At 36.6% G+C, this 16,566-nt stretch overlaps 1 long non-coding RNA gene across 1 annotated transcript; it reads right to left on the minus strand.

Moving 5' to 3' along the window:
* Window positions 1-10,730: 10,730 nt before the first annotated feature.
* On the minus strand, window positions 10,731-14,752 carry LOC149165882 (uncharacterized). The gene is made up of 2 exons (XR_016260789.1): window positions 14,306-14,752; window positions 10,731-14,215 (listed from the first exon to the last, which is right to left on the minus strand). It is a non-coding gene; the product is annotated as an uncharacterized LOC149165882 (long non-coding RNA).
* Window positions 14,753-16,566: the final 1,814 nt, after the last annotated feature.

Below are 16,566 nucleotides of genomic sequence, written 5' to 3' on the forward strand. Positions count from 1 at the left end.
ATCGCATCAAAGCCTTTTTGCAGTTGATTTACATGTGCTTGCCATCCCTCATCAATACTTTGTTTTGCATTGAGTAATGCATGTTCTAATTGAAGGATATTGCCATCCTTCTCCTTGAATAACTATTGTACTTTTGAGGCTTTATCCATGGTGGTTGTAGCATATGCTCCTGCGAACTACGATAACCTTGTTAGATCATTGGCAAGGTCAGTTTGTGGATCCTTCCAAACAATATCAAATGGCATATTTCTCAGAACTAAGGCATGAGAATGTTCAATTCTTTTCCTCTTCCTTCGTCTGTTCATGACAACCCTGTGCTTTGGATTGTAAAATACATCTAGGGGAGGGATTTATTCTATCTTGAGCACAACTTCGGATGTAGGGTGAGCCGGAATGATTTCTAGGTCATCAGTATTGACCGCTTTATCTAAAGACTCGATAGTGAGTGGGACCTTCTTTGCAATCTCAAGAGTTTTAAGAGTTTCTTTCGGCGATGAGGTCCATGCTTCTCGTGATGCCGTATTAACAAATTTATCGAATTGTTCCCATACTTTGTCTAGCTCGCTGGTAGACGGTGATTCTTCAGTCTGTTGTGTCGACGTTGTGCTTTCTTTGTTGGAAATACTGGGGGGGGGGGGGCTGTGAATCAATATTTCTTTTCAATTGTTATTTTTACTAGTTAGATCACTTATATTTAGAACACAAATGAACAATAAGAATATATGCTTTTATTAATTTCTTCTTTACAATAAATCAAGTACAATATATGTAGGGCTCCAACCCTAAATGAAGACATCAATCTTCAATCTCCCAGGCTCCAACCTGTATTTTCCAAGCACCGACTTGGATTTCCAAGGCTCCAACCTTGTCAATTTTGAGGCACCAACCTCAAGGGCTCCAACCCTATATCTGGTTCAGGCTCCAAGCTGGTTTCTTGAGGAATTCGATCCTCTAGGGCTCCAACCCTATCCTCCAAGGCACCAACCTTGTCTTTTCGAGGCTCCAACCCTCAACTTCACTTCGTCAAGATGTATTTGGTTTTACTGCACGGGTGCCAATGTCTTATTCAACAAGCCTTGTCAATCTTTAGTTATGCCTTCACTTAGTCTCCACATCACATCATCAATTACAACCTTGTTCTTCACATAAATGTGTCATCATTGCTCTTCATTATACCCAAAACAAAATCTCCAAGGTCACATCATGAGGGCCTTCAATCAATGCATCATGGTCTTCAATAATATCTCCAAGACCAACTTGTATTCCAAATATCTTCAAGTATCCTCCAAGGTATCTTCAATAGGAAGCTCTACGAGTGTCTTATAAGTCCTTCAAATGTCTTCAAGAATCAATCAAGGTGTCTTTAATACACTTCTCCAAGCGTACTTCAAAAGTTGCTCCAAATGTCTGCTCCTTTAATCAAGGTTCCAAAATTCTTCAAGGTTCTTATCCAACAACTGGATTTGTCCACTTCAAGTATTCTTCAAGGTTTCCTTTAGTTTGTCCCAAAACTGCTCCTATAACCTGGGCTTCAAAATTGCTTTCAAAATTTACTCTAATAAGACTGCGTCCAATAGTGCTCCAGGTGGAGACAAGGATGCCTGCTCTATATTAGCTCAATAAGAAGGATTATATCAAAGTTCTAGTCAAGAAAGTCTACTTCAAAACATTTATGCACAAGGGTCAACAACTAGTCCAAAGTTTGCATAAGTCTGTTCTAAAACAATGCTCAGTAATGCTTTAAAGAACTATATACAAAAACTTTGTTTGTAGCTTCCAGAAGGTCCTCTAAACAAACTCTGATTTTTAAGAGTGATAAGGTCTCCTTCAAACAACTTCAATAGAAGGTTTAAACCACAAGTCAAGATCTGTTTAAAACACATCCCAATAGGATGCTCTCAATTAAGTGCAAAGAATTGTAGGTCCGAGCTATAACCAAAAATCACCACAGGTCCGAAGTATTCAAATCTTCCACGAGACTGTTTTATTATTGGTCTAAGCTTTACTCATAGGTCCGAGCACTTCCTGATGGCTCCACAAATTTGTTGTAGCTCCAGGCTTGATGAGTAACTCAACACAAAACTTTGGGAAGTCTCCACTGTTGGTTGTTCACATAGGTGGCTCCAGGTGAATTCTCCCTAATCTAATTGTTCCACGGATCTGAGCTTGAATGATGAATTGCCCAAATAGTAATCTCTTGTTCTCTTCGGCCTTTTTCCTCCTTTTATCCCCTCTTATTTGAATTGATCACTGAGATGTTGAAATGAGAGGGAATGTGGCTTATTTATAGCCTTTAGTCATCCTTTAAATGAGTTGACATGAAACTAAAAAAGGCATGTCTTTTAGGATATAATTTTTAATGAATCCGACTTTACTAGGCCATAAAGATACATGATTAATTAATTAATTAATTTATTTTTTGGGACCGACTTAAATGACTTTGAAATGATTTGATTTTGTTCTTTACAAAAGGATTATCATTTTGTTCTTAGTGATAAGCTTACATATATCTAAACACTGTAAGATTTGTCAAATATTAGTCTACCATGTGATGTATCACACATGCATTACATTTGTCTGTCATGTGAAGAATACTATGCAAAAGACCTTATCTGCCATGTAGAAGATGGATCATATAAGACCTTGTCTACCATGCGAGTGTTATATCCCATGAGTGATGTGTTACACCATGTTGTTGCATTATGTCTACCACGTATGGTCATGTATGCCATGTTTGTCCGCCATTAATCAAGGTTAATGCCATGTATGGCATTTTGTTTGCCATTAATCAAAGTTATTTCATTGTTGTTAATAAGGAATTTTTTATATTGTTCAAAACATATTTGGAGCCAAGAATTATATTTATTTTAATGATGTTTCGTAATGTGTAATGTAAGATAATGTATGGTTAGGATGAAGGGATTATATGCAATATGGAATTTAGGAATTAGGGTTTCATAATTAATGAACGAGAACATGGATTAGGATAGAACTAGGGTTTTTGGACAAGGGTAACGGTTATGGTTTATTAGGCTAAGAACTAGGGTTTTATTATTTAACAAATGCTAGATTAGGGCTTCCAAGTAATTAAGGTTTTCTCAAGGTTTGCATGAGGTTAGGGTTATTCATGTATCACATGAATATTCGTCATCTCCAACAATGCTATATTGACATCAATGACAACATTGATTAACATTCTTTAGTGCCTTGATTGATCTCATGGTCTTTTGAAATCTGTGCCATCACCTGTTCGTGTTGCAAAATCCCCAATATATCGAGGGGGATATTCTTCAACCTTGAATTTTTGTATTCTTTGAACCTAACCAACTCTTCGGGTTTCAGGCGAGCTTTGGCTAACATTTCTACATGATGATAATCTCGGGCTGCTTCAAATAGGTCATCGAAATCGTCAGGTTCATATTGAAATTGATGAACTTTGACCTGCGCTGTGAAACTCTGGCCTACCTTGTCTAGATCATACTCCTGGGCCAAACAGTGTAAATTCCATATATAGTATATTATCAATATCAAGCGTTGCACGCCTGAAATTCTCCAAAGTAAAAACTCCACAACAAATAGGAAAAGACAACCAGATAGTTTTTTTGGCGTTCTTCAGGGATTTGGTTAAACCATTTCCCACGGTTTGATAGGCAACCTCTAGGGCTAGGCGCTTATCGGGTACATAGAGAGGGACGACATGAAGGGCAACAAGGTTTCCATAAATCCTAACATAAGTGAATGATTATTCTCCAAACCATTTTCCAATGGCTATAAGTTCATCCAAAGCTTCTCTTGAAAACGTAGGAGGTCTTTCATAAAAAATGACTTGGTACAAGGGTAACATCATTCCATGGTAGATTTTATAAAAATGGGGTTATTAATTGGACTCCTAGAGGATTTTATGGTAAATATGGATTGGGGTACGATCTTGAAGGGTCCATTTCCATCCCATAGATGGAAAGTCAGAGGTGAAACATACTACGTCCATAATATAAGAACACATGTAGAAAGGGGGCACAGTCCTACTAGTAATATTGTGTTTACTTTGGTAGGCTAAGATCTGGGAGACTAGATTGTTGGATAGGATAGTGGCCCAATCCATAATATAAGCTTCAGAGGCAACCTCTATTAGGGGAACTCATTCTATTGCGAATTTTCGTGTATTAGGTTACCCGAACAGTCTACACATCATAGTAGCAATGTGACAATGAGGACCAACAAGGGAGGCAAGAGAATACATATCCTTGTCTTCATGTTTGTGCTTGCTTGGATCGCGCCTCCACTGCCTTATCGGATCATACTGAACTTCATTTTCTGCGGCAAACTTCTGAAGAAACTGTGCATTATAGATTTTCTGTGGCTATGGTAGATGATACATTCTTCTCAAATCTTCAGCGTTAAATGACCCAATTAGCATCCTTGTCCTCAAGGTTATGAAGGTTCTATCTGCGATGTTTACATCATCAATAATCCATTTGACCAAATCTGTGTATGGCATAATGTTTGGCCGAGCTGCAGTTCGATGGAGATGGGAATTGGCGACGTCTGCCCAAGTGGTTTCTGAAGTTGATGTAGTGTCATCTGGCGCCATGACTTGTCTTGTAACTACTCTGGGTTCTTCTTCTTCAAATAGTTTATATATTGCTTCCCAAGAAGAACACCCAGAGTTGGCAGTGCATGTCATATCAGAGAACAATGGAGGCATCTCAGTAACTTCTGCAATAGGTGGAGCCGGCTGTGGTGGCACGGTTGGTTTCTTGTTCTTCTTAGCGGCTCTCGACATTTCGCCTGATTTCTGTTTGTTGGGGCTAGCCTGTAACAGAGAGAATGCAGAGAATAAGGAGGAAAACTTAGAATTCAAACTTAAGGGGAAAATGACGATCATGACATGAAAACAGGTATTCAATGCAAAATCTTGAAACACTAAATGGAAGCAATCTTATCATTTACATTATCGAGAACCATCAATACCGTTATAACTAATCATAAATGAAAAATTGTGGGTTCACACACTCTGGGTACAAGTCAACACACTGTTGGCTCATTTCGCATTACAAAGTTTTCTTGGCACACATATTTTCCAATTTGTGAAATCTTCCTTTGGTCGATATGTGATGGGTTAACCTTTAAGATATACGGCAAAACGCTAGGTGTGGGAATTATCGCATCTGGAGTTACCTTAGTAGGAGTTGTCTTGAGTGTTGCGATGCAATGTAAGCATTGCATAACAAAAACTGTGATGAGTACTTTTCACGATATCGCAAAAAGTGTTATCGGGAGGTCAAAGTTGTGTTAACAAATGGGAAATGCCGATATAACTTTTGTGATGTTCTTTTTTAGATAATGGCGTGTTTTGTTGGTGGGGCCGATTTTGACTTTTGCACTCGTGGAGGGTTTTCTCTTTATTAAAGTTATATAAGACCTATTGTTAGTTCATTGAGCCTTAGGCAGATCACATCGCAATTTTACTTAAAGGCCTACTATGTTCTAAACTATGTGATTGCCGATATGCGATATATGATTGGTCCTATCAACTTTTGCTTAAGATATTTGATTTCCAAATAGATTTTAAGCCTAAGTGCGGATAGCATATTTTTTGGGTTTTTTAGGAATCTTGTTTTATTTAATTATTAATAAAATTTATCCTAAAAATTTTAAAGGGTCCCCATTATTACTAAGTTAACTTATCAAATTATAATGGGGGTTGTTGAGTGACACAACAAGACCTAACATGCCCCTCTCCTTAAAAAAAAAGTGTTGTCCTCAACGCTTGAGTAGTTCTGGATGCTTTTGTATAAAATTCTCTTCTTCCCAAGTGGAATCTTTAGCGGGTAAGTTCTTCCACTTGTTGAGACTCTGAAATTGATCGATTGCATAGCAGTCGGGTTCTTGTTTCCGTGACTGCTTCAAGCTCCAATATGATCTTTCCTTCCTTGTCAAGTTCTGGCAATATTGTTTGAACTGGGAGCTTGTCATCAATAACCATTTTTAAGCATGAAACATGGAAAATTGGTGTACTCAAGAAGATGCAGATAGCTCCAATATGTATGTCATAGTACCAATATTTTGCAACACCTTGTAAGGACCATAGTACTTGGGTGATAATTTATTATTCTTCTTAGCTTGCTTGAGGGACATTTGTTTGTATGGTTGTCGCTGTAAAAATACCCAATCGCCTACGTTAAAACTCCTTTTAATGCGATGTTGATCTGCCTATTGTTTCATTCAATTTTGTACTAGAGTGAAGTTATCCTTTAAGAGTTGGAGAACTTGTTGGTGAAGCTCGATGTGATCTTCCACTGCTTGAACCTTAAAATGTTTTCTTAAAGATGATGTGATAGAGAGTGGATCATGTCCATAAAGTGCCATAAATGGGGTCATTTTTATTTCAATATGGAAAGAAGTGTTATACCACCATTCATTGAGAGGTAGCCACTTGACCATTGGGTTTGTTTATCAGGTACAAACAAAATTTAGGAGAAACAAGTTGTGGAGGTGTTAAATAATTTTTTGGCTAAAAGGCAAAGGTTGGGACTTGAGAAAAGAAGAAAAATTAAAGTGAAGATAAGTTGTGGAGGTTACCAAAGGGAAATTGAACCAAGGGAAGAATCAAACCATGGTATCAGAGCATGGTATAAGAGAAATCGAACCATGGTAAGAGGAAGGGGAAGCAAACATAAAAGGAAGGTTAGAGCCTCATTTTGATCATTCTATTTTGGCATTTCACTTCTAATTGGGAGGGTTTGGTTGAGTTGTTGAGCCAAGTCAAACAATGTTGTTTAACACAGGGCTTTCCAAGCAGAAAGTCCCAACTCTTTTATGGTGAACCTAGAGTGTCACCCTATGAGAGAAATTTGGAGTTGACTGGATATTTCTTTTCCTAAATTTTGTGAGCCATTCCATCTTTGAAACCAGTGGGACAAATTTCTTTAGGACAACAGAGTAGCAAAAATAGAATTGCTTGAAGGAAATTGTCAGGGAAATTTGCCTCAAGAATTTGCAAGAATTTCTCTTTGAGAAGGACAAATTTCCTTGTGGAGTTTCAGAGCCTGAGACTGTTGCATTTGTGTGGGTTGAATTCTTCTCCCTTAGGGCATGCGTTGGGGTTTTTCTGGGTCGTTTTGTTGAGCAATTGTCAAGCATCTTGGTGTTGCGAATTAGTTGAAATTATTCTCTAAAATTTCAAAGTTATTTTCTCAGAGATTTCTTACTTATTTGGTGGAGGAAATTCGAGCTAATTTGCAGCAAATATTCTTGGTGGGACGTAAAACCCATTTGTTAGGAATTTTGTCCAAATTTGGTTATTTCCAGGCAATTGGAATCAGCCTAAAAGATTCATGGGATTTTGTGGGTTTTACGAGGAGAGGCTCCAGTTAATTTGGCAGATTTTTTTGAGCACTTTTGAGGGCCAAAACAAAGGGTTGAAGCCAGCGAACAACAACAATATTTCCAAAGCAAGGCACAATTATTTGGGTAAGCCATTTTACCACTTGGATCAGTGAGATTTTTTTGGGTTTTGTTAGTTGGGGTATGAGGAGCATTCCCCAAATTTTTAGAATTTTTGGAGCAGTTTTGAGGGGTGATATTACAATTTGCCTCCCGCAGTAGCAGTGGTAGCCGAATTTTTTTGGATAATTCGTTTGGATAGATTAGTTGTTTTCAGCTGGAGATCTCACTTAGTTTCTCACATGGGGTATTGTGTGTTCGCTGAAGCAAGCCCAGGTTCTATCATTTCACGATCTCACTTAGTTTCTCACATGGGTATTGCGTGCTTGCAAAAGCAAGCCCAGGGTCTATCATTTCACTCCATTGTACTCGGTCCCAACTTCAAAATTAATAAAATGGCTTAATACTATTGCCTTATTTCCTTAGTGTATTGATTTGTGTTTGCATGGTATATTTTTAATTATTGTTGCTAGTTCATAATTTGGTATTTACTGTCAATTTTCCGAATAGGAACATTACATGCGTGACATGCATTTGACATGAGTTTAATTGGTGTCTTGAAATTTGGACACGTATCCACCAAAAAAAATCTTAAAATTGATTTATTGCCCCATTCCCATGCAATTCAATCACAAGTTTGGAGCTCTCAAAGGTTTTGGAGTGCAACTAAGGGCGATTAAGTAATGTTAGAATGAATGTTAGTGTTGGGAAGTGGATTTGTCTAGGGTGTACCATTGCTTTGCAATAAATGGTAATGTTAAATTCTTAAATTTTTTTTAACATTACCATTGGAGTCTCTCATGGATGAAGGTATGGAATTAACATTTAATTAAGAGGACCAAGCCTTCTATGTACCTCAATGTTGGTGGCATTGATTGTTCAACTCTATCATGACCCTAGTAAAAATATATCCATCTCAATTTGACATGTTAAGTTTTATTTATCCTATTTTAATGCTTAGTAGGTGATATTGATGATGAGGATCCAATAGAGGCAATGATTTTGATGATATGTAGTACTAGTTATTTGTTGTAGCATGATATTTTTCGGACTCTACAATCCATTTAAGGCCTCTTTGTTGAAGTATTTTTTTATTTAAACATGGATTGCACTCAGTGCTATTTTATTTATACCCATTAGTTGTATGATTGAATTTGTATCATCAACATGTAAATGTTTTATATATTTCATATTTTATATGTAATTGACTAATTCGTTAAATTTTTTAATATATAATAGATAAGGTGTCCTTGTGTCATGTGACTTAAGGTTCCAAGGAAAATATTCCGCATTTATTTATTCATTGTGAGTTCACAAAAGAAGTTTGAACATTGTGATTCAATCTTTAGCAATGAGATTAAATTGGCTAACCTTTGAAGATGTGCCCTCCAAAATTCATTTGCTAGAAAATATGGCTTACCCAAAATAGTCTCATTTTTTAGGATAAAAGTCCAGAGGCTCATGAAGTGGCCATGGGGGCTCCATCTTTGATGGCAAAACATTGGCAAACAAAATCAGACTCCACCCTTCATTTTCAGGGTTTGGATGCTCGGGAATTAGCTTGGATATCCCATTTCCTTCAACCCTCCTCTTACTCCTTTGCTACCTCAACTAACATATATGTTCCAATCGCTTCTTGACAACCCCACTTCTCCAAATAGAGTTCAACCAATGGATACACTCTAAGTCTTGCCACATTTTCTATTTTGATGGAGTTGTTTTGATGGAGCATCTAAAAATAACCTAAGGGTGGCCAAGGGGGTTATCCTTTGCCTCAATGAATCAATTGAATTAACCTTTTCTTGGGGCCTAGGATCATAATCCAACAACCAAGTTAAGGCATATGCACTTCCTCAATGCTTGATGTTAGACTAGTTTCAAAATATACCATGTTTATCAATCATTAGAGATTCTAGAATCATTATCGGAAGTCCAATCATGGAGACCCTTCCAAAAGGCATGCACTTGAAAACAATTCTTAAGAAAAGTCTAGAGTTGTTAAAGAAGTTTAAGTCAGATGAGTTGCATAATATTCTGAGACAACACAATCAATTTGTTGATTCCCTCACTAATATAGGCTCTTCATTAGCCTTATGTGTTATTAATATTAAAGACCATAGGTCATTTTGTTCCATCCCATAATCTTATGCTAAAAATGATTGATTCCACACTTTGTGATTTTTTTGGTGCCATGTTGATGTAAGAGCATTAAAGCTTCCAAGCCATTAAGTCTTTGATGTAACTTCAAAAATGGGTCTTGATTTTTGAGTTAACTAGATGAGTCATAGTTTTAGAAAAGCTATGTGTAAGTGAGATTTTGTCCATAACGCAACAACAAATCTACCTTGAAAAGCATGAGAGATTTAGGGAATAAATTATGGAGTGATTTATGGATCTATGAAAATTTACTTTAACCTCTAAAGTTGTATTTAATCATTGCAAGGCTAAGAGCCAACGCTAATGGCCAGATGAATGTAGAATCGCGCCAAGAGAGGAACAAATGATTTTGTAATTGTATGTACAAGATTTTATGAATGAAATAAGATTTCACGCCGATTGGTAATTGTCTTTGTGTTGGTGTGAATGACGAATTCAAGTTCTGTGTGTAATTTGAAATTAAGCATAGATTCAGTCCTGTATGAATACAAAAAAAATTGATGATAGATTGAGTTTAAGTTTTGTCATGAATGAATGTCCTCAATTTAGTGAGGCTAGAGACAATGTCAGTGGTAAGAAGAGTTCTTGTACATGTTGAGTCTCCGTGTGGCCAAATGTATTATGTTAATTTGCATTGTATGATGTTTCTTTGACATCCTAGATTGGTAGATCTGGTATACTGCATAAGGTGAAATCACCAAATGGGAGAGGGTGAATGCAGACTCTAGAGAAGAAGGTGCAGGTTTATGATTTTTCCTGCACATGTGGCACCATGGTGGAAAAGGAGACATGCAAGATATGTAATTCCACCTTTTGTTAGTATGTATTGTAAATGTTCTCAAAATTTGCATGTCTTTCGGTAAATTACCCATATGGGCATACCAATATCGCTATAAAAGAATTGCACAACCATCTCTCACAACAATTAAATAGAAACCCTCCTGCTCAATTTATGGAGTACTTGTGCTTGATGACGTGAACAAAACATGTATGCACGAACTCTCTCCAACACTGGACAAAACTAATGTCCTTCACATCTCCACCTCTATGCAACCAAATTGTTCTACATACAATCGACCCCTTCAAAACAAGTGCACGAATAGACCTGTGCACATAGGATTGTAAAATGTGGTCTCAACTCAGCTTGAAATTTTAACTCCACTTCATAGGCTACGAATAACAACTTCAACCTATTATCTATGTGGAATTCCCTCAACCTTCAACCTTTCTCTGCTTCTCTGCACCCTCTGCTCCACGGGCTTACAAATGGCTCCACCTGTTCTTATATGTGAGATGGACAAAAAATAGCTTCTTCACATGGCTCTATCTCAGCCCTTTCACCTTGGCTCAATTGCTCTTTGTGCAAACAAGATCTCTACTGAACGACTATTTAACTTCCTCCATGAGATGCTCATTATAGCTAGGTTCTTGCGGCCTTCAACAAACAATTGAACAAACCTCTACACAAACTTAGCGATTGTCTCTAAAAACACATCAAAATTCAACCGTTGGTTCTGATACCATTTGTTTGTATTTACAACCTGCATAGAATTACATACAAAGAAATTTACGTTATAAACCCTCGCACAACATGAAATTTACATTATAAACCCTGTTGACAGTGTGTCAAAGAAACATCCACAAAAAAAAGTATGATCTTTTATTAATCAAGAAGAAAATTTACAACCCAAATCAACCCATCGCTCAAGATACATAGATATATCTTACCTGGCACCGTTACATGCATTACACAAACTGCCATCAATTTTGTAAACCAACACTATCATATAAACTACCAAAAAATTTAGATGAAATAGATTTGGCTTTTACAATTTCAATTAAAACTGTTATTACAAATTCTAACAAAAAAACGCATCCAAGCAGGTGAAATAAAAAAACTATCATGGCAACCGCTCTCATATTCTTAACAAATATTCATGCAGACATAACCTACATTGGCATGATTTTTAGTGTCCAAGACTGGGAAATTTAGCATTGAAATTTGAAACCCTGGGATTCTCATCTATATATCTTCATTGAGTTGGAAACTGACATGGTTATGGTCATAGAAGCCATCCATGCCACTAAAAGTCAATACTAAGGAAACCCAACAGCGAATACAATGTAGGTAGCTCTTGAAAATGGTGGTTGGCTCTAGCTTTTCAGTCATTCGATGACTACAAACGATGGGAAGGGTGTCCAGATGGCCCAAGCGTTAAACTGATGTTTTATTTCAATTATTAACCCAAAAAAAAATTATATATGATAGCCAAAAACTTAACAGTTCACCAAAGAACACTCCAAATTAACAATCTTGGGGATGACGAGGTTATACTGACACAACAAAATATAAAATCTCCAAAATTTTATACCTGTAAATGAATGATTTCCATCCACCACCTTTCTCGGCCATTAGGTTTACGTTAGGTCTAAACTACAAATTAAACTTGGGTCTAAACAAATTCATAGGATAAAAAAAATTAACATTACTTGTATCTATCTACAGATCTGTTGAGGGATTAAAGGGATAATAAAAAATTTCAATGAGTTTTTTTGTTATTACTGGTAAATGCACCATAAAAGATGAGCTCCAATCGGTCGTTCCTCCAACTACATCCAACACCGTAGCAAACTGCAGTCTGTAAGTTCCAAGACTCTATTGGAAGGCCCTCTTCAAACTCTCTTGATGTCTCCTCATTTCAAAAGTTCCAAACCTCTATTGGAAGGCCCTCTTCAAACTATCTTGATGTCTCCTCATTTCAAAAGTTCCAAACCCCTATTGGAAGGCCCTCTTCAAACTATCTTGATGTCTCCTCATTTCAAATAGGCATTCCCCGGTATACATCACTCCAGCCTGTGAACAATAACCCAGGTGTCGTCTCCTCATTTGAAATGGGAGATCCCCTGTTCCAGATATCACTCTAGTGCACAATTTTCCAGTTATTGCGGTTATTGCTCCAGGCTATTACAGACACTGAAGCATAATTATTCTAGGTATTTCCGTAATAACAGTACCAGAGCTGTTTTCACGTTGGGTCATGGAATTAGCCAAATGAAACTGTGAGCGTCAGCAGTCGGAAAACAACAGCAGATCCATCGAATGGGCATCAAAGTGTACTAAGGACTCCATCCCTTTCCATATCCAATCTTTATCTTCGACCTTTTGCATGATACAATCAGCATCCAGCATGTGCCAACACAGCAGATCCATGGAGCAGGCATCAGGTATACTCAGGAATCGAATTAACTGTGATCACCCTCAATGGAGACACATAGGCTCGATCTTGGGCAATGGACATACAATCAGCTGACAGGGTCTTAAAGACTACAGCGAGTGCTTAGTGATCTGTTGCTGCTGCCAACTACCAGACGCTGACATTAACTCGTGCAAAAACTCAAAAAGAAAAATTGGATATAACAAAGATAAAAAAGACTCACACCAAGTTCATTCCATTATCCAACCTGGAATCTGTCCAAACACTCTTATTATTACAAAGGTAAATTTTCTAAAACAATCATACAAGTGAGACATCTGGAACAGTGGAATGATGGTTTGAAATGAGGAGCACGCCCGATTGCTTAGTGACATCTTGGAGTGATATAAAATAAGATAATTATAGTTATGTCTAATTAATGATTACAAAGTAAGTCAAAAGGATTGTTAGGCACAATGATGTCCATACAATGTGGGAGAACCACAGGGTCTTTTACTAAAAATATAAGATGCACAATATAAAAAATACAATGCAGGAACATAAAAGATACAATATATAGAATACCCTGATGGAGAAGATCCAGGGGCTAATGGGGCTAATGGGTCTGAAGATCTGACCCATCCCTCCTAACATCTGAACACTGAAAAAAAAAACTCCACAGAGTTTAGAGTTCACGCACTTTGTAGGTCTGGAGGACCTAGTCCGTCTTCCAGGGACAGATCTGAGACGGTTTGTGTTTAGATTTGGGATGGATCTGAGACGGTTTGGATTTGGATCTACAGATCTGAGACAATTTTGCTGCTGAGATGTCATGTGGCAGAGTGAGATATAGTGATATGATATATATATATATAAAAGAGAGGAAATGCTTAAATTTTTTAAATGAAGAGATAACACGGCAATTCGAAAAGAGCCCTCCAAAACACACGAAAAAGCGTCCAACAAATATTCAGTTGGGACAATTTACAGAATGCAGTTCACTACTCCATCGGAGGAGCACACACGCTGCTGAAGTAAAGCGGATTTGTGTTCCTCTTTCGCGGTACATTACCATAATTAAAAAAGCGCATGCTTAGTGATAGCAGGGAGTTTACTACAACTAGACCAAATAGAAGCCCTAAAACGATATGCCCTCCGACCCTAAAACACGGAGGGAAGGGGTTTTCTGTTAAAGAAAAACAACAACAAATTGACCACTGTCTGCCAAATGCGTTTTGCATGGCTCTATATGAGAATCCCTAAAATAATATGTCGTAGTACCCATGACCCCACTCCGACCAAAAAAAACCTATGGGAGGGTTTCATTTAAAGGGAAAAAATTAGAAATGCTTGTAACCCAAAAGAAAAGTGATATCATACCTGTAGAGCTTTTCGAATTGGGTACAGTGAGCAAAGATCTGCAAACAGCTATGGGTTTAGCAAGAAGGCACTCTAAAATAATTTTCAAATTCGGCATGTTAAACATTTTGGCAACATAAATAATATACCCTAGTATTTCACGGATCAGGAAACTTTTGAGCCCTGCTCATTTTTTGTTTTATTGCCGCTACAGATTGCCGTAGAAGAAATTGATGTGGACAAAATAACACGAATGTGGATCGCAGAAGGTATGGTAATGACAAACAGACAAACCGTTTGATGAGTATGGCCATCAACATGCAGTTGGCTGCTTCATCGCAATTGCTCGATCTCTAGCAGCCAACAATCTGCAATTAGATGCCTCTAATATAATATATATTAGATGGGTTTTGTATTATCTACTAGCCCTTCTAGATCCACATTTGTACACACTGAACGCATCAATTTCTTCATACTGCAAGAAAATCGCTCCGGAGCCTTGCAAAACTGGTCTCTACGGCCGTCGATTCAGAACTGTAAGATAAGATTTATGAGGAAAGCGAGAAAAATAAGAGAGATGAAAACTAATAAATATTTAGAAAGTTTCTTTTCGATCTTAAAACAACCTAACTCATTCAAGAATTTATTTGATTTTATTTTATTATGAATAAAATTGATTATACTTCTAAGAGATCATATGTTTGAATTTTTTTTAATTTACTCTAACATGAATAAAGATTGTACTTAATTGTATTTTTTAATGAGCGTAGATCTATCTTAACATCGGATCTATCAAATGTCGAGAGGAATCAAATCTCTCCACGTGCAAACCTATTTTTTGAGCGCAAGATTTGAGGAAAGGTTTGCATCTCAAAAGATTTGATCCCTTTGGGCGCTTGATAGATCCTATGTTAAGATGGATTTAGGCTGGTTTCAATGGTGTGCATTGATACAAAATTTGCTAAACATCTAATTATTTTGATTTTAAATATGCTAAAATATTTCTAAGATTAATTTGATCAATGTAATTTAAAATTTTCTTAGTTACCTCATTTTGTTGAGATGGGAGAAACTCTTAGTAACTTGAATGATGAAAAATGATGAAATACAAATTTTGAGTGTAAAGTGTCAATGTAACAATTTTGATAGATAGAAAATGTGAATACTAATAATATAGTCTGTTATAAACAATCTTCATTGCAATCAATATGAAACTATTTTCTTTTACTGTTTCTATTATCACACCTATTAGTTTTTCCATTTTCTCGTATCGATCATATGAAAAGAGTAGTTGGAACCATAGACCATTCAAATATATAACTCATTAGAGTAAATAACATGCCTTGTCTCTGTTGCTCTCCAATATTAATAGTAGTTTTCTCCAAAGTCAAATATTCTGACTTATGGAGTGTTAAACCCCAAATAATATTAGTTTTTCCATTTTCTTGTATGGATCACTTGAAAAGAGTAGCTGGAACCATAGACCATTCAAATATTTAATTCAGTAGAGTAAACAACATACCTTGTCTCTGTTGCTCTCCAATATTAATAGTAGTTTTCTCCAAAGTCAATCATTCTGACTCATGGAATGTTAAACCTCAAATAATTTTCAATGGTAGTTATTTTCTATTACTGCGTTGGAATGCAAAGTAATTAACAATGTTGAATGATGAAAAATGACAATAATAAGAATGTAGCCAATTATAAATAGTTTATAGTTTCAAGAAGCAAACATTTGGGGTAAGAAAACACTTTATATAGGATGAAAACTCAAGTATTGTATCTAATGTTGAAAAAAATTTATGTGCTTACATTGAGAGAGAGTGTGTGTGTTTTGGGTGTGAGGAGGAGATACAAGGGGAGATAAAGATATAGATAAGGAGGAGAGGGAAGAAGAGAGAGCATAGACAGGGAGGGAGGAAGAGAGATATATATATATATGGAGAGAGAAATGTTAGAGAGAGAGAGAGAAGGGGAATAGCGAGAGATTGAAGGGAAAGGGAGAGAGGGAGATATAGAGAGAGAGTGTGTGTGTATGTTTAGGGGTTGAGATAGAGAAATAGAGAAGGAGAGAAAATGGGAGATAGAGATATAGATGGAGAAGGTAGAGATGTGCTTATAATGAAATCAATCCACATTATTAATCTAATTACTTTGAAATTAATGTACATCATACATCTTGTTGCATCAAATCAGAAATCAACCTCTATATTAAAATCAACGCATGTAGTGCAAACAATCAAATAGGATTAGAAATCATCTATACTGAAATCAATGCATTTAGTAAAAGAAATCAAATAGAATTAGAAATAAATATCTACACTGAAACCAATGCATCTAATGTAAGCAATCAAATATGAGTAGAAATCAACATCTACATTGAAATCAATGCATTTAGTGTAAGGTATTA

The sequence above is a fragment of the Pinus tabuliformis genome, chromosome 5_1 (genome assembly GCF_031772625.1).
Source record: "Pinus tabuliformis cultivar Carrire ecotype Pingquan chromosome 5_1, CPIR1, whole genome shotgun sequence".
NCBI classification, from domain to species: Eukaryota; Viridiplantae; Streptophyta; class Pinopsida; order Pinales; family Pinaceae; genus Pinus; species Pinus tabuliformis.